We start from the raw sequence: 18,544 nt of genomic DNA on the forward strand, positions 1-18,544 counted from the left end.
CTTGATGGAAGATTCTAGGAAATTTGGGAGGATTCTGAAGGTGGGGAGCAGATTCCCATGGGGCAGTACTTCTTTACTCACATCAGCCTAGAACTGGACCCATCACTGACTCCAGTACATTCCAGTGCCCACCCTAGGTTACTTGATGGAGGATTAGGTTCAGTTGCATATAACACACAAAGCTCAAAATAACAGCAGCATAAACAAGACAGAACATTATATCTCTCTCTCTTTTTTTTTTTTTCCACTGTGTGGCAAGGCTAATGGGATCTTAGTTCCCCAACCAGGGGCTGAGCCCAGGCCCTTGGCAGTGAAAGTGCAGAGTCCCAACCACTGGACCGTCAGGGACTTCCCAGAACTTTATCTCTTAAGGAAAAAAATTTGAGACAAACCTTAATCTTGTTTATGCACTATTTTTTTTTTTGACTTTGTCTATTATGTGCAACTGGAAGTGTTGCATGGACTTCTTACAGCCATCTTGGACAATGAGACAATGAGCTAATGAAGGTGAACAGCAAGCTAGAAGGAACCCAGGTCCTGGATGGTAGTGGAGCTATCACTGGTTTATTGTCTCATGGTTAAAGATGGTATTAGAAATCCACGTTTGAAGCAGGAGAAAGGTGAAAAAGGAGGGAATAAGACATTTTCCTCCCTTTTAAGGAGACTCCCCAGAAGTACCGTACAACACTTCTACTTGCATGTCTTTGGCCAGAACTTGGTCACATGGTACACCTAGCTTCAAGAGAGGATGAGAAATACCTTTTTTTAAAAAATTGGAATATAGTTGATTTACAATGTTGCATTAGTTTCAGGTGTACAGCAAAGTGAATCAGTTATACGTATACATATATCGACTCTTTTTTTAGATTCTTTTCCCACGTAGGCCATTACAGAGTATTGAGTAGACTTCCTGTGCTATACAGTAGGTCCTTATTAGTTATCTATTTTATATATAGTGGTGTGAATATGTCAGTCCCAATCTCCCGATTTATCTCTCCTCCTGGAAATACCTTTAGATAGGTGAATTGCTGCCTTGAATAAAATCAGAGTTCTGCAACTAAGAAGGAAGAGAAAATAAATGTTGGCATAAGCAATACATTTGTACCTTTTGGGTACATGTTGATGATCTGCATCCCTCTGAAAGGACCCACAGAGTGGTCCTGCAGCTTTCAGCATGATCATGTAGACAAAAGATCAACCATAGGAGCATTGACCCTCCAAAGATCTCCCCCTGGGCCTCATACAATAGAGAGGGCATAGAGTAAATCATGTCTGTGCACAGGGGCAGGTTGTAGACCATCTCTATAGCACTTCTGCCTCAGAGGCAATTAGATGATTAGGAATTTATAGTGGTCCCTCATGGCTCAGGCTTGACCAGAGCACAGGTGTCCCAACCAGAGGCTTTATTGGCTCATGTAACCGAACTGTGAGAAGGGCAGGGGCAGCTGGCCTCAGAGACAACTGGAATCAGATACTCAAATGCCACTTTCTCTCTGCATTGTCTGCATCTTTACTTCCTGCTGAGGAATGGCTTCTTCTGCTCAACTGGAAATTTGTCTGTCATATAAGCCTCAGAGCCTCACATCTACCACTCTCCTCCCTTTCTCTGGCTGGAATTTAAAAAAAAAAACAGAAAACACCAGGGGAGGGCTCTGGTGTACATCACGTGCCGTATTCAGTCATCAAGGGTTGAGTCTGGTGAAGGAGGAAAAGGGGTCCAACTGTGGATGGACAAAACAATATTACAGCCAATCTTAGGTGTTAGCTTTGTAGAAATCTTTGCTAAAATGAGAGGTAAAAATGATATAGGTAGAAAAAGTCTTTTCCCTTTGTTGTGAGTTTTTTTCCCCAATTTGATGTTTGCCTTTTAGTTTTAGTCATTTAATAAACACTGCAAAGCACTCATTTTGCACAAGACTCCTGTGTCTTTCGGTACCCTTTCTTTGGTCACAGTAACAGTTGATTAGGTTACAGTTTTCACTAAATCCATTTCAATCCTAAGGATATACTTCAGCCTCTTGATAGGATTTAGGTATTTCTGAAGTCTTCTCAGTAATATCTATTCTAGCCACTTCTCCCACTGAGGCCCTTACCCAGGACCTGTCAATTAATGAGGGCTCCTTGCTTGTAAATAACAAAACCCTGTTCAGATCAACTTAGGCAAAAAGGAAGACAGAACTCGTAAGTTATAAAAACTGGGCTTAGGAGGGATTGAAATCTGGAAATGGGGGAACTGTGAGGTGCCAAAGCAGCCATTTTTTTCAGTTTTTCTGTGTGTGCTCCCTTTTTTCTTTTTCTTTCTTTCTTTCTCTCTTTCTCTCTCTCTCTTTCTTTCTTTCTTCTTTTCTTCCCTTCTTCCTTTCTACACTGATGACCCCTGCCTTATTCTGCTTTCCCTGCAGATGAATTTTCTCTGTGCTCATGGGGAGAATAGTTGCCCCCCACCCCATTATTCCAAAATGTGTATGTACTCCTCGATCAAGTACACCGACTCCCAAGTACCTGTCCCATCCAGAGGTTCTTGAGTAACTGGCCCACTTGAGTCAGTGTTTTTCTCCCTACGTCAGTCATCTATGGTCAGGGGAACAGAGTCCCAAATGATAAACATGGCCCAGCTCTGTGTGGCGGCTGGGAACGTGAGTGGCTTCTCAGAAAATGCAGGTCTTGGGCTTACATTGTTAGAATCTTCCTGAGAACTTCCTGTTACAGATCCCCAAGTGTGAAGAGAGTAGCACTGAATACCAGGGACCACTCCCTCCATTTCTTGCCTAACTATCTGGCAACAGCCTGTATTTGACGACCAACTGATATCTGACGTTGAATGCTTTAAGTCTCACAGAGATTAGAGGCCTCTAGCACTCCAGGTCCCAGTGATGACAGCAACAGAAAACAGCTTGGTCATGAGACCACCAAGATTTTTAGGGCTTCCCTGGTGGCGCAGAGGTTGAGAGTCCGCCTGCTGATGCAGGGGACACGAGTTCGTGTCCCGGTCTGGGAGGATCCCACGTGCCGCGGAGCGGCTGGGCCCGTGAGCCATGGCCGCTGAGAAGCCATGGCCGCTGAGAACTGCGCGTCCGGAGCCTGTGCTCCGCAACAGGAGAGGCCACAGCAGTGAGAGGCCCGCGTACCGCAGAAAAAAAATTAAAAAAAAGAAAAAAATGGGAGGGGGGAACTCGTGCATGGGGAGGAGTGTCAAGGAGGAATCTACCTTCCTATATGTAAGATAAGAATACAGTATTATTCCTCACTCATTCGATAAAATACGTCAGGCTTCTAATTTTGTGGCTGGTGCTTGGCAGATTTTCGAGAGGGTTTAAAGTTGATAAACCATTTTCCAGAGACTGCATCATACGATCCTCAGAAGTGTTGAATACAAGGGCAGAGGGCTTTTAGATATAAAAATGGAGGTCCAGAGGTTCCAGCTCCCCCAAATCAGTGGTGGGTGGGGTTGAGATCCCAGACCAGGCCTTCTGCCTGAGACCTCTACACCTTTGGAAGTACTTCCAGCTGAAAATTCTGGTTTTTGAAATTCTTTTAAGCAGGGAATCTTGAACTTGCCTTCTCAGAAAGATTCTAAGATATAAAAGAAGGGCTCAGTACAATGCTGATCACCATGATAATAGTACTAGTGATTGACTGTTTTGGAAATTCATTCTGTAGCTAACCTGGTTGGGGGAAGGGAGGGAGAGAAGGAGGGTCTTAGAGTCTTAATAAAAAACCCTTTAACTTCAGCTAATAGCAATGATAATAGAGGCACCTGGTGACTGCTTTGGGCACTTAAATGTAAATGAAATGGGAGGGCACCTTGGTGGTCTCCATTGTTATATGCTGACGAAGTGGCTTCACTCAAAGGCCACAGAGAGGTTAGTGGAGGGTGTGGCCTGGTCCCACTTTGGGTCAGAAGTCTGTGGTAGTCCTGGGCCCAGAATTAGAATGTGTTCCTCTGTCCTACTCAGCTTTGTGACTCGGAGCAAGAGCCTGCACTTTCCTGGACCTCTGTGGGGTTTTTTTTGTTGTTGTTGTTGTTTTAAGTAAAATGTATATAATCAACTCTAGGGGTGGCTGACGCCTACAGTCCAGCCTGGCAACCAGATTGTTGATCATGTTTTTTTCCTAGTCAAACCAGAAAGACTTGAAAACAATTATTTGTAGTTTCTTACATGGGCTGTACTGTACTTAGAAGTTTTTCCTGCTTTCATTCCTTATGCGTATTGCAAGTCTTCCCCAAGCATCCATGTGCATGGAATCTGTGGTACCTGATGGTACCCTGCTGTCAAAGGCTCACGTTTGGATGGGAGGTAGACTGTGTGGAAAGACAGGAGGCAGAATGTAATCAGGGTGGGACATGGTAGACAAAGAAATATACAATACGGCAGAATGGGGGGCACGTGTCACATGGATCCCACAGCAAGAGTTGTACAAAAGTGGGAGCAAAGTGCTATGGGAGCCAGTGGGTTGGTCTGGGAGGCTTCACAGTGTTGTGTTCTGTCAACTGAGAGGCTGTGTCCTGGGGCTTCAGGCCTCAGTTTTGTCTGCCAAATAAAACATAATTTTCAACTTTTGGGTTGTGCATTTTTTTCAGTCAACAGTTTTATGAGCTGTAGAGACGCCCCCAACACCCCCCCGCAACACTTCTCAGTGATGACTACAGTCAATGGAGGACTTTTTAAAAAAATACAGATTCTTGGGACTTCCCTGGTGGCACAGTGGTTAAGACTTCATGCTCCCAATGCAGGGGGCCTGGGTTCGATCCCTGGCTGGGGAACTAGATCCCACATGCCTGCCGCAACTAAGATCTGGTGCAACCAAATAAATAAATAAATTAAAAAAAAATACAGATTCTCTGGCTCCTCCCCCAGAGAATCAGAATTTTTAGTTCTAGGGTGGGCTCTGCAAGTCTACGGAAAAACAACAACACAACACCACCCTCACACAGGTCAGAATGGTCATCATTGAAAAAAATCTACAGGGGGACTTCCCTGGTGGCACAGTGGTTAAGAATCCGCCTGCCAATTCAGGACACACGGGTTCGAGCCCTGGTCCGGGAAGATCCCACGTGCCGCATAGCAACTAAGCCCGTGCACCACAACTACTGAGCCTGCGCTCTAAAGCCCTGGAGCCACAACTACTGAAGCCCACGCACCTAGAGCCTGTGCTCCGCAACAGGAGAAGCTGCTGCAACAAGAAGCCCGCGCACCCGCAACAAAGAGTAGCCCCCGCTCGCCACAACTAGAGAAAGCCCGAGCACAGTAACGAAGACCCAACACAACCAAAATTATTAAAAAAAAAAAAAATCTACAGGAAATTCCCTGGTGGTCCAGTGGTTAAGACTCCATGCTCCCAATGCAGGGAGCATGGGTTTGATCCCTGGTCAGGGAACTAAGATCCCACGTGCCACTTGGCACAGCTAAAAAAAAAAAAAAAAAAAAAATTACAGATAACAAATACTGGAGAGGGTGTCAAGAAAAGGGAATCCTCCTACATTGTTGGTGAGAATGTAAATTGGTGTGGCCACTATGGAAAACAGTATGGAGGTTCCTCAAAAAACTAATAAGTGAGTTGCCGTATGATCCAGCAATCCTACTCCTGGGACACGTATCCAGACAAAACGCTACTTCAAAAAGACACATGCACCCCTATGTTCATGGCAGCACTATTCACAATAGCCAAGACATGGAAACAACCTGAATATTCATCAACAGTTGAATGGACAATAGAATACTACTCAGCCATAAAAAAAGAATGAAATAATGCCATTTATAGCAACATGGATGGACCTAGAGATTATCATACTAAGTGAAGCAAGTCAGAAAGAGAAATTGATATGAGATTACTTATATGTGGAATCTAAAATATGACACAAATGAACTTATCTATGAAATGGAAACAAACTCACAGACATAGAGAACAGACTTGTGGTTGCCAAGTGGGAGGAAGGTCGGGGAGGGAATGGTTTAGGAATTTGGGATTAGCAGATGCAAGCTATTATATACGGAATAAATAAACAACAAGGTCCTACTGTATAGCACAGGGAACTATGTTAAATATCCTGTGATAAACCATAATGGAAAAGAATATGAAAAAGAATGTATATATATATATATATATATATATATATATATTTATATATATATAACTGACTTTGCTCTACAGCAGAAATTAACACAACATTATAAATCAATTATACTTCAATAAAATAAATTTAAAAACAACAACAACAAGAAAACAAACTGCCTTGTGCTTCTGATGATCAGCCATTGGAGCCCATTGGTACAGTGGGGGGACAGGCCCAAATAACCATGGGGAGGTTATAATGGAGGGGTGCTATGGGGGTGTTAGTGCTCTAGGGAGAAGCTTGTATTTAAGCTAAGAGGTTCGCCCAGCAGAGCAGAAGGAAGGAAGGCCAGGTCATGGAAACACAGGTGCAGATGTTGAAGCCAAGGCAAGCCTCTGCCCTGCTCAAGCAGCTGAGGGTGGCTCCAAGGTGGTGGAGTACACGGGAAGAAGGGTGGGACATAAGACTGAGAAAGGGGAGTTGGGACCAGATTGTAAAGGGGTAGCCTTGAATATTGTGCTAAGGAGTCTGGGCTTGAACGTAGAGAGACTGGAGAACCAGAGAAGGTTACTTTTATGCACACCCAGACCTTGACAGAATGGTGCAAGTTCTTATAGCTGTTGTAGGGATTCAGTTATTCTTTCCTTCTCTCTCATGGGTAAATCAATGAATAATTCAGAATGCAAGTGAATCTAAGTCAATCAGCAAGTTTAGAGCAGACTATGAAGAAGCCTGTCTTAAAACCACCTCTCACTTGGACTACTGAAAAAGCTTTTTGTAACTGGCCTCCTTGCTTCAGTCTGGCTCTTCTCAGATTGGTCCTCTTTAATGCTTCTGAGAGGCAATTTTAAAATGCTTGTCACATCCTTGCTTAAAACCCTTCGGTAGTTCCCTGTGGTCTCTACATAATAATAACGTTTCACCTTAGCCTGGTGTACACAGGCACTCATGATCTGGCATCTTCTTAGTTATAGTAGTTTCTTTTTGTTTGTTTGTTTTTGGTTTATGTAAACTAAATTAATTTAAGAAAAGAAAGGAAAATTGATTTGGTGCAAGGAATAGGGGTGCAGGCTGGACACCCAAGAGAACTGACTAATCAACTTGGCTTCAGGAAGTTCTACTGTATAATTTTCTGTCTATGTCTTTAGTTTTTAAAATTTTTTTGTTAAATAAAAAAAATGTATTTCAGGACTTCCCTGGCCGTCCAGTGGTTAAGAACCTGTGCTTGCAATGCAGGGAGCACGGGTTCAATCCCGCATGCCCCGCAGCCAATAAATACATAAATAAATAAATAAAATTTAAAATGTATTTGATGAAAATGTAATGCATTCTCATCGTAAAAAATTTTGACCAGTATGGAAGTACACAGAAGAAAATCGAGTTATTTTCACACGCCTCCCACACCCTGTCCCCAGAGGTAACTACTGTTGGTTGCAGATCTTTCTAGCCAATCTTCTATACATTTATTTGCCTATGTATTTACACTACAAATATATAATTTTTGTTTTTTCCTAAATGCAATTGTACCATATGTATTTTAATCCAGCTTGCTTTTTTTCACTTAATATTATATATTTCTTACCTTTTTTTTTGGTGGGGGGAGTGGGTATTTTCCTAAATTTCTTAGACATTTAAATTATCTTGGAAATGTCCAACCTTGTCTCTGTGAACAAATAAATTTTAAAATGTGTGTTTCTATACTTGATTCAGGAAAGGGGATCAGGGCCCCTCTACCTGAAGGTGCAAACTCATCCATCTTTAGTGCCCAGAGAGAGATGGAAGAGGGAACACAGGGCCATATCCTTGAGACTAGTGTAAATGTCCGTCACTCCTCAGCCAGCATTTCTTCTCAAGTTACTTAATATTTACATTTTTAAAAATTGTTATAATTTGCCATCTGTTATCTCTTCAGTTAATTTTCCAAAGGCCTGGGCAAACTCTGTCCACGTATTTCTCAAATTTGAATGATTCCTGGTTCCTAAACATCTCCACGTTCCTATCGTCGGAAGTCTCACCAGGCCTGAATAACCACCTCTATCCAGTTCTTAAACCTAAATAATCACTTCTCATAGGAGCCCCAAAACCTTCATTTGCTTCTCCCTCGCAAAAATTCTCCAGGGCATAGGTGACCTCATCCTCCAGGACTCCTGAGACCTCAGACAGCTGGGATTTTTTGAAGTGGGAGCCAACACATAGGAAGGGTTTTCAGGCAATAATACCATTTCTCCTCATATATGGGTCATTTTCACCTTTCCAAATTTTCTTAGATAGTTTGTGCTGCTATAACTGAATACCATAGACTGGAATCTTATAAACAACTGAAATTTATTCCTCACAGTTCTGGAGACTGGAAGTCTGAGATCATGGTGCCAGTAGGAACCGTTTCTGGTGAGGGCCCTCTTCTGGGTTGCAGACTTGTAGCCTCACATAGCAGGAAGAGGGCTAGAGAGCTCTCTGGGGTCTCTCTCTTTCATAATCCCATTCATGAAGGCTCCACTCTGTGACCTAATGATCTCCCAAAGAGCCCCACCTCCTAACACCTTTACATTGTGGGTTAGGATTTCAACATATGAATTTTGTGGGGACAAAAATATTCAGTCCATAATACCAAGATAAAAGAAAATGGAACTCACACGATGAGCTCTAACTTACCCCTTGTCTTTTCAAATACTTCTCTGTTGAATTTAAAGGTAAGTCTTACAGGGAGCATGGCTGCCTGTGCTCTATTGTCAGCTCTGCAGGCCCAGAAATTTTATGTATTTATACTAACCTAACTCACATGTTAGTTACAAAAACTAAAATGCCAATTTACTGGGAATTCCCTGGCTGTCCAGTGGTTAGGACTCTGTATGTCCACTGTAAGGGGCATGGGTTCGATCCCTGGTCGGGGAGCTAAGATCCCACAAGCCCCAAAATGTGGCCAAAAAATAAATAAATAAAAATAAAATGCCAATTTATTAAATTTTAGCCGCTGCTATCCTTCTTACTTAATACAAATATAACAGTGTTAGCTCCCCATGGCCTCTAGGCCCTACAGCATTAGGTCAAACTCCTTAGCCTGGCATTTAAGGCCTTTACAATCTGGCTTTGAACCAAGTTTCTAGTTGGTTCTCATATGTCATGCATGTACTTCCTATATGCTCTTCCCTCTGTCTGGAATGTCCTTTTTGACTCTTTATCATGCAAAGTTTTTATTTTAATTGATGGTCCAGATCAAATAACACCTTCTCTCAAAGACTTCTCTGACCAGCTCTGCCCCTGCAGCAGGCCGTATTAATTGCTACCAATTCTGAGCAATTATTTCTTTTACTTTATTAGATTGTAACTCATCATATACGAATTGCCTGCCTCTTCCATCAGACAGTGAACTCCTTGAGGATCAGAAATCTATTTTCATCTATCAAGGTAACCCAGAGTATAGCACATCGACTAAACACACAATCTCAATAAATTTTGAACTTCTGCATTTGTACTTCCTGCAATTACTTCCTTTTCTTGCCTAAGTTCTTATAAAAGTTAATTTTGAAAATGTCAGCCATCTCGGCTATCTTTAGAGGAAAGGAGGGTAAGGGTGTTTGTTCATGCAGGGACTGAGAAAAAGCACGTCCCTGGGAACCAGGAATGGTGACTGCTGCAGAAATACAAGTGAGGGAAACCACCGGGAGAAAAAAGCACAGCGGGAGAAGCCAGGCCAAATGACAACTGTTTCTTTCCACCAGGAAATCACCTTTTGAGATCTTTCTTTCCTCATATCTGGAGATTTCTGGATATTGTAAATAGAGGGCCCTGTTCCCCTGTGTCTTCTCTGTGTAGGGTTTCCTCTGTGTTTGTGTGCAGCGGGTGGAGGACGGCTTCCTAATTGGGACCTGTCTCAGGTGGAATAAGAAGAATCAAGACAAGAGGGTTGGTCCATGTTTGCCCAACTTCCCATCATCCTCCTTCCAGCTAATCAAAAGGTAAGCGCGATCCTGTGGGCAGATGCTGTAGCACAGATCTCTCCAGACCAGACCGGGAAGAACAGACATCGCAAGACAGGAATGGCGCAAAAGGGTCCAGAGGCATGAATCCAGCCAGAGTTTGTTCTGGTGTCTCCTAATTTCATTCCCACATTGGCTCTGGAACAATTCCTCTGGTCCTCCAACTCCCCTTTCCCTCTCGACTCCGAAGTCCCCTGCAAACCCTTTAGATCTGCCCTGGAGAGGGAACTGGGATCTGACAGCGGAGGAAAGCCATAAACCAGGGGCGCCCAACCTTCCCCTATGATCTGCATGGTGTTTATCAAGTCCTCACCCTTGAAGTCATTTGTGGTGCTCTCTGCTTTACTGAAGAAAAATGGATTTTGCCTCAATTCCTGATTCCTGTTTAAATATTTAGTTTAATCGGCACAGGCCCAAGTGCCTTTTCCATTTCCCCTGGTGCCTGGGAGCCACGCTGACACCAGCATCATAAAAAATGCATCAGATCCCAGCAACATGCCACTGGCTGGGAGTCACTCCATCCCTCAAGTCTCAGGGCCTGGCCTCTGCTGCAGCTGCTTTGGGAGAAGCTGGGCTACCATGCAGAAGTCAGTGGAGCTTTGAAAGCTTCACCTCAAATCTTCTCCTGGAGGCAGTGATTGTGACAGGCAAGCAGCCCCCACTCCAGCCCAGATGTGAGGGGCCTTGTGGAGGTGCGAGGGGGTGTGTGTTGGTGGGGAGAGTGGAAGAGGTGGGAACACCAAGGCCACAGAGTCTTCAGACTCTGCCTTTGAAGTTGCTGTGACCTGGGTCCAACATAGGTTCTGTGTGAGTGTGGAGCAGAGACCGGGGACACCTGACGTGAGGAAGCAGCCAGGTTCAAGGGCACAGGAAGGAGACTCGGTGAAATGCTAGAGCCTTCTCTCTTCCCTCGGCTTCCAGAATTCTGGCTCCTAACGTGGGCTCCACCCTCTATTCCATGAACACAGTCTAAATTTCACCCACTAAACCAGAAGCCTGTCGGGGATGGAGGGGAGTCAGGACTTCCAGAGGATGGACACTTGGTCTCCTCTTACAGAAAACAACCAATGATAGGATTTGGCTGGATGGGTCCTGGGCATTCTTTGCCAAAACCTCGAAAAGCTTATACTGCCTCTAGGTGCCCTTTCTTTGGAGCCAGGTCCTCAGCTCTCTGATCTGGGCAATTGAACGGGAAACATCGCATCGGCTGCCACTAATAATATGGTCCCGTCCTGGCTTTGTAAAAGAAGCTCCTTGGGGCAACTCTGTACTACTCATGTTTTTTCCTCCAAAACTTCACAGAGATAAAAGGAAACATAAACAACGATTTATTTATCCGGGAGTTCAAAGTTTTGCTTTGAGCCCTCCAACATTTTCTATCCTTTTTGAAATTAAGATGCAGATAACTTCCCTCAGTCTCTTTTATTTTTTAATTAATTAATTTATTTATTTTATTTATGTTTGGCTGTGTTAGGTCTTTGTTGCTGTGTGTGGGCTTTCTGTAGTTGTGGCGAGTGGGGGCTACTCTTCGTTGCAGTGCACAGGCTTCTCATTGCGATGGCTTCTCTTGTTGGGGAGCGCGGGCTCTAGGTGCACGGGCTTCAGTAGTTGTGGCACACGGGCTCAGTAGTTGTGGCACACGGGCTTAGCTGCTCCGCGGCATGTGGGATCTTCCCGGAGTAGGGATCGAACCTGTGTCCCCTGCATTGGCAGGTGGACTCTTAACCACTGCGCCACCAGGGAAGTCCCTCAGTCTCTTTTAGAAAGGGCAGCAGCTACAAACCTTTGGATAAAGATAAAAGGAGCTGATGAAAGGAGCAAATTCTAGTCTCCATCCATCAGTCAGGGGGGTTTGTGAGCCCCCCTCTGTGCTTTTGGAGTCATCTACACCGTAGGACGTCTAAGGCCAGAACCCTACCAGTTTTTTTCTAGCTGCCTAGGATTTCGACAGTCAGAAACCACCAAAAGAAAAGATGGCAGGGGAGTCGGTCTCTGAAGACCACCATCTTGCCAAATCCAGTGGTTGATTGGTTGCTCTGGTTTATCACAGTTGGGCCCCTCCCTTTGTCACATGGCTCCTGGAACCTGTACTCGTCAGGCTTTTTTCCTAGTTCCTTAATTGCTCCCTCAGTCCCCCTTTGCAGCTCTCCTCTCCTGATCACTACTTGAATAGTTCTCAATCTTGGCTGCCCATTAAAATCACCTGAGGAGGGACTTCCTTGGTGGTGAGTGGTTAAGAATCAGCCTGCCAATGCAGGGAACACGGGTTCGAGCCCTGGGCCGGGAAGATCCCACATTACACAGAGCAACTAAGCCCGTGCGCCACAACTACTGAAGCCCGGCGCCTAGAGCCCGTGCTCTGCAACAGGAGAAGCCCACGCACCACAATGAAGAGTAGCCCCTGCTTACCGCAACTAGAGAAAGCCTGTGTGCAGCAATGAAGACCCAACGCAGCCAAAACTAAAAAATAAATTTATTAAAAAAAAATCACCTGAGGATTTTTTTCTTTTAACTGAAAATCATGGTCAACTCCAAGCTAATTAAATGAGGATCTCTGGGGGTGGGGCCTGGGTATTATAATAGCAGTTTCCTTGGTGCAGCCAAGGTGCAGAACTGACCTCTGCCCTCAATGCTGGCTTGCCCCAGGGTTCAGGCTTCTATGCTCTTTGCCATCTATACTCTCTCCCACGTGATCCGACCAGTCCCCAGCTTCACAGAGTTTCTACATAGTGGTGACTCCCAGATTGCATTTTTAGCCTGGGCCTCTCTGTTGAGCTCCAGAGCCCAGACCCCGTTGTCTATTCGAAACAGATATCTACAAGCACTTGAAAGTACTAATGTTCATGGATTTTGCCCTCTTGTCTCCTACATCCAACCCTTCAGCCAGGGCTATTGGCTCTATCTTAAAAATATATCTTTATTAGCCACGACGGCTATCATTCTATTCCAAGCCTTTGTCACCTCTCTCTCAAAGTACGTTAGCCTCCTAACAAGCCTCTGTGTTTCCATTCCCCTCAGTCCATCCTCTGTACAGCAGCCCAAGTGACGTTTGGTGTCTTTGGGGTTTATTTTTTTGTGTGAACTTTTCAGGAGGCTTTATTTCAGGTCATGATATTATATGCAGCGTCACTTATAACCAAGACACTTTATTTAACATGAAAAAATGCAGTAAGTGGCTCATATTCATGGAATTCACTGGTCTTACCATGTTCCCCATGACCAAGATGTAGTTCTTGGTCTGAACTTGGTTCAGAACTTGGTTCTTGGGCTTCCCTGGTGGCGCAGTGGTTGAGGGTCCACCTGCTGATGCAGGGGACACGGGTTCGTGCCCCAGTCCGGGAAGATCCCACGTGCCGCGGAGCAGCTGGACCCGTGAGCCATGGCCCATGAGCCTGCGCATCTGGAGCCTGTGGTCTGCGGCAGGAGAGGCCACAACAGTGAGAGGCCCGCATACTGCAAAAAAAAAAAAAAAAAAAAGAACTTGGTTCTTGTAGCTGAAAGAAAGGTGAATGGCCTAGGAAAAACTCAGTGACAATATTGGGTGTAAGGGGAACTAACTACAGCCTACATGACAAGATGTTGTCCAGTATGATTTGGTATAGGATTTTAAAAGGTAGCCAGTGTATGTTGCCATTATGTACAGGTCTCAGTACCACAGTTTGAGCTGGAAGGGGTCTCTCTCACTATTATGCCAAATGAAACACAGGAGGAGTTTTGGTTTTCCATCACATAAACTTTGGATTGGTAAGTTTTGAATTCCTAGTGCCCAGGGAGGTTTGATGCCTCCAGAGAACACAGTCATGCTTCTTTGTTATTTTGGCCAAGGGAGCTTAGTTCCCTCGGGATAAACCCGAGCTCCCTGCAGTGGAAGCGCAGAGTCTTAACCACTGGACTATCATGGAAGTCCCCAGTCATGCTTTCTTTGTTTTTTTTGCGGTACGCGGGCCTCTTACTGTTGTGGCCTCTCCCGTTGAGGAGCACAGGCTCCAGACGCGTGGGCTTAGCAGCCATGGCTCACGGGCCTAGTCGCTTCGCGGCATGTGGGATCTTCCTGGACCGGGGCACGAACCCGTGTCCCCTGCATCGGCATGCAGATTCTCAGCCACTGTGCCACCAGGGAAGCCCTCCAGTCATGCTTTATTGAATTGCAAGTCAAGACTAGCCCCTTTCTACTTTGTGTCCTTCATATTCCAGTGGATCTTTTTTTTTTTTTTCCAGTGGATCTTTTTAAAACATAAATCAGATCCCTGTTACTCCTGTGTTAAAAACCTTTCCATTATACTTAGAACAAAATTCAAACACTTTACCGTGGCCTCCTAGGCCCTACATGATTGGACCCTGCTCACTTCCCTGATCTCATCTCCTACCTCCACTGGCCTTCGTAGGTCACGATCAGGTCAGGCTGAGTCTTGATTTGGGGAAGGCACTTGCTGTTCCTTTGTCCTGGCATGTTGCTCCCCACATGTCCCAGTAGTTCACTTCATCCCATCATTAGGTCTCTTTTGAGTTCTTATGTCCAAGAGGCCTTCCCTGACCACCATCATAACTTTTTGTTTCTTTATCCGGATTTACTTTCTGTAGGACGTTTATCATTGTATACTAGCATATCTATGGATTGATTTCTCTGTCTTCTCCATGAGAATATAAGCTCCAGGGAGACAGGTGCTTTGTCTAACTTTTTTTTTTTTTTTTTTTTTGCTTTGTCTGTCTTGTTCACTGGTGTATCCTCAATGCCTTTAACAGTACTCATTATCTACTTGTTGAATGAAAAGGGCACTTTTGTAGACGAGACTTATATTCTTGGTAGCCTCCACCCTACTCCCCACCATAGAAGCATTGATTGGGATCTGAGGAGCCAGAGTGCTTCCTGACAAAGAAACACAATTAAGGGGTTAAAAGGTGCATTACCTTATTGGTAATCTGCTGTTGCTCATAGGAATGTGTGATAGCTCACAGGTGTGCTGGGGAAGAAAAAATTGGGGGATGCTTACACTGGCACTTAGCTGAGGGGCATCACATCTGGGTGTTCCTTTCTCTTAGCACTACTAAGCCAACCATGTCAGCCAGAAGGAGAGACAAACCAAGATGAGATAAATTGAGCTCTGTCTAAAGGATCTGAGCAGGACTGAAGTGGAGTGGTGCTGGGCCCTCTTCTCTCTATGTATCTCTCTTTTATTCAGCTTAGTCTCTGTATGTCCCTTAGTCTCTGTATATAGTGCTCAGTGTTTTCTGGCTGAATCTATGTTTACTTAAAATCAAGGGGTGGTTACCATCTGTATGAGTTTCCTAGGGCTGCTGCAACAAATTACCACAACTTGGGTGGCTTCAAACAACAGATATTTATTCCCTCATGGTTCTGAAGGCCAGAAGCCAGAATGAAGGTGTCAGAAAACTTAGTTCTTTCTGGGGGCTTTGACGGAGAATCTATTCCACGCCTCTTCTCCAATATCTGTTGGTTGCTGGCAGTCTTTGGCATTGCCTTGGCTTATAGCTCAGAACACCAGTCTTTGCCTCTACCTTCACATGCCTTCTCCTCTTCACTCTGTGTCCTCTCTTCTTCTGTTTCACACAAGGACACTTGTCGTTGGATATAGGGACAACCCTAATTCAGGATGATCTTACCTCCAGATCATTAATTTCATCTGCAAATACCTTTTTTCTAAATGAGGTCACATTCGCAGATTCCAGGTGGACATATATTTTGGGGGACCACCATTCAACCCACTATACCATCTTAGAGGCAAGAGGGTTAAGTTAGGAAATAGGCAGATTTGCTTTATTAGGCTGTGTCCCTTCCCTTCTCTTCCTGTTCTTTTCATCCCCCACTCCCACCCTCCTACCCCAGCTGCCTTCTTCATCCTGGGAGCAGAACTCTTTCCAGCTGAGAATTTTGCCTGTGGAAGGTCAGCCCTGGGCATTCCCCCTTGTCTTCACCATCTGTCTTAGTCAGTGACTTGCGTGGCTCTTTGCCCGTGCCCTGCCTGTTTGCATATTTGGACCTGGACTCTGATCTCCTGGACCTAGACCGGCTAAACCTGTTTTCTCCCAGGCTGAAGGACTCAGGGAACCTGCTTCTTCCCCTGGGGGCAGGGTTTGGTTTATTCCTCAGACAAGACAGACCTGGTTCTCAGCTGGTGGTGACACAGAAGAGGGTATTTCTAGCCCAGATCTCTCAAACTCCAGGTCTGTTCATCCACCTCATTCTTTTTTTTTTTTTTTTTTTTTTTGCAGTACGCGGGCCTCTCACTGTTGTGGCCTCTCCCGTTGCAGAGCACAGGCTCCAGATGCGCAGGCTCAGTGGCCATGGCTCACGGGCCCAGCCGCGGCATGTGGGATCCTCCCGGACCAGGGCACGAACCCGCGTCCCCTGCATCAGCAGGCGGACTCTCAACCACTGCGCCACCAGGGAAGCCCGGCACCTCTTTTTTTTTGGCTGTGCCGCACGGCATGTGGGTTCTTAGTTCCCGGACCAGGGATCAAACCCACGCCCCCTGCATTGGAAGCACATTGGAAGTGTGGAGTCTTAACCACTGAACCTCCAGGGAAGTCGCTCAAAGTGCACCTTGCACACAACTTGTCTAAAACTGAACCTGTCAACCATCCCTCTTCCCCACAACTTGCCTCCCCTCCTGTACTTTCTATTCACTGAATCACATCTCTCTCCACCCACTTGCTGATAACCAGATGTTACCCTTTTACTCCAAACCTCCCCAAAGGCACCAGATTCTGTAGCTCCCACCCCCTAAGTCTCTCTCAAACCCATCTACATCTCTCATATCCCACTGCCTCTACTCTAGGTTATCATCCCTTTGCACCAACCTGCCGACTGATCTCACAGCCTAGACTCGACTCTCCAGCCTCTCCAATCCACTTTCTTTGCTGCTATCTGAGTCATTCCTACAAACACTCCCTGTTGTATCCCTTCAACACTTCCCATTGCCTTTTAGGATTCTATTTCCTGACCCCACACCCTGTGCTGTCATCATCGCCAATTCAAATCCACAGCACTCCAGCACTTTATAGATTAAGAAAAATAAGAGCACTTAGGTCAATTAGGTTACCCTTCCAGGGGCTCATCCCTGTCTACGTTGTGATTTCCAGTCCCTTTTCCAGTATCTGGAGGCAATGTTGTCGCTAGAGAAGGAACCTCCTTGTGGATGCAACCAAATGGCTGAGCTAACTCCTCTTTGAGGGCATGAGAGAACCATGGAATCCTAAAACGCACACTTCCAAAAATTAAGATCTGGGACTGGTCTTGGGTTTCATGTTTTTAGCACAGGGGATCAATGGAAGGAGAAGCTCCATGGCTAAAGAAGCTAGGAAACTCCAACTCTGGTTTCCTTTCCCTTAGGGGCTCCATTGCTTTGATTCTTGCTTTCTTCTGGAATACAGTCATCTGCTTGTAAAACCCAGGACCACCTTGGAATAGCTGAGAGAGACTGGCCTTTTTCCAAAAGAATTTTTACTAAATAACACATAAGTTAATGAAAGAAAAGGGAAAGAGAGAGAGAGAGAAATCAAAGAAAACACAAAGGACAAGATATGGTACTTATCTAAAGACTGGCATCTGGTTTTAGATTAATTACATTCTAGACCCCCAGGCTGCTTTCTTGAGTTCAATATCAGAAAGTTCCCAGACTCTGGCCAGCCCTTATTTTTTTTTGCATGTATAAAAATTCCATCCTGATGTTGAGACAAAAACCAACCCTCTGTCTTATCTATAGCTTTCTTGCAGCATCCACTTTTTTTCAGCTAAGCTGTGGGATGCTGGGGACTGCACAGGGAAGATTCTGGGCCTTTTGGCAATCCCTTATCGTGGTCCTTTAATCACAACGGCCATGTCAGGAAATTTTACCCTTGCGGAGGCTGGATTTTCCCTGGGGTTTCTGGCATGATCTGAGAGACCCCTCTTTCTTAGTAATGAGGATGGCTGGAATAGAGAGAAGTGACATGTAAGTAAGAAGCTTAACATGTGCCCAACACATTGTATATTTCACTTTTTAGCATAAGCATTCGCCATAGGTGTCAATCACTAGTCATGATTTGTAGAACTTGAGGACCTGAGGGGTTAAGCAACTTGCTCAAGGTGTTAAAACTGAACAGTCAAACTAGGAGTGAAGTTTGGGTTGATTGATGACAAGTTTGTGATCTGAGCCATGCAGCCTGAGGAGGTAGACGTGCCTTTGCTTTCTTTGAAGGCACAGGCTTTTCCACCCTTCTTTGTATGTTTTTTTTTTTTCCAATCTAGAGACATTTGCTGAACTCTCTTATGTGCATACCTCTTTGATATTAGGAGGTATACAAGTTTCCTAGACAAAGTCCCTGCATTCAACTCTGCACCTGGTTCTCTATGTTGAGCCCATCATTCACGGGCACTTATTCTTTCAGATATTGAGCACCTATTATGTAGAAGACACTGGCCCAGGATCTGGAGATGAAAGAGGTTAAACACACAGAATCTGGGCTTCCCTGGTTGCACAGTGGTTAAGAACCCACCTGCCAGTGCAGGGGA

The 18,544-nt window shown here is 45.0% G+C and overlaps 1 protein-coding gene across 2 annotated transcripts in view; it reads left to right on the plus strand.

The window, feature by feature from the left end:
- The window catches only part of MTA3 (metastasis associated 1 family member 3), a 197,564-nt gene that overhangs the window by 21,045 nt on the left and 157,975 nt on the right, over positions 1-18,544 (plus strand). Inside the window, exon 1 of one of the 2 annotated variants that reach the window (XM_032653366.1) lies at positions 9,949-10,011. The exons of the other annotated variant lie outside the window; for it this stretch is intronic. The gene's annotated coding sequence lies outside the window, so the exon portion shown is untranslated. Of the gene's footprint in view, positions 1-9,948; positions 10,012-18,544 lie in introns of those variants that run through there. 2 annotated transcript variants of the gene reach the window in all.

This window comes from Phocoena sinus, chromosome 13 (genome assembly GCF_008692025.1).
Source record: "Phocoena sinus isolate mPhoSin1 chromosome 13, mPhoSin1.pri, whole genome shotgun sequence".
Taxonomy (NCBI): Eukaryota; Metazoa; Chordata; class Mammalia; order Artiodactyla; family Phocoenidae; genus Phocoena; species Phocoena sinus.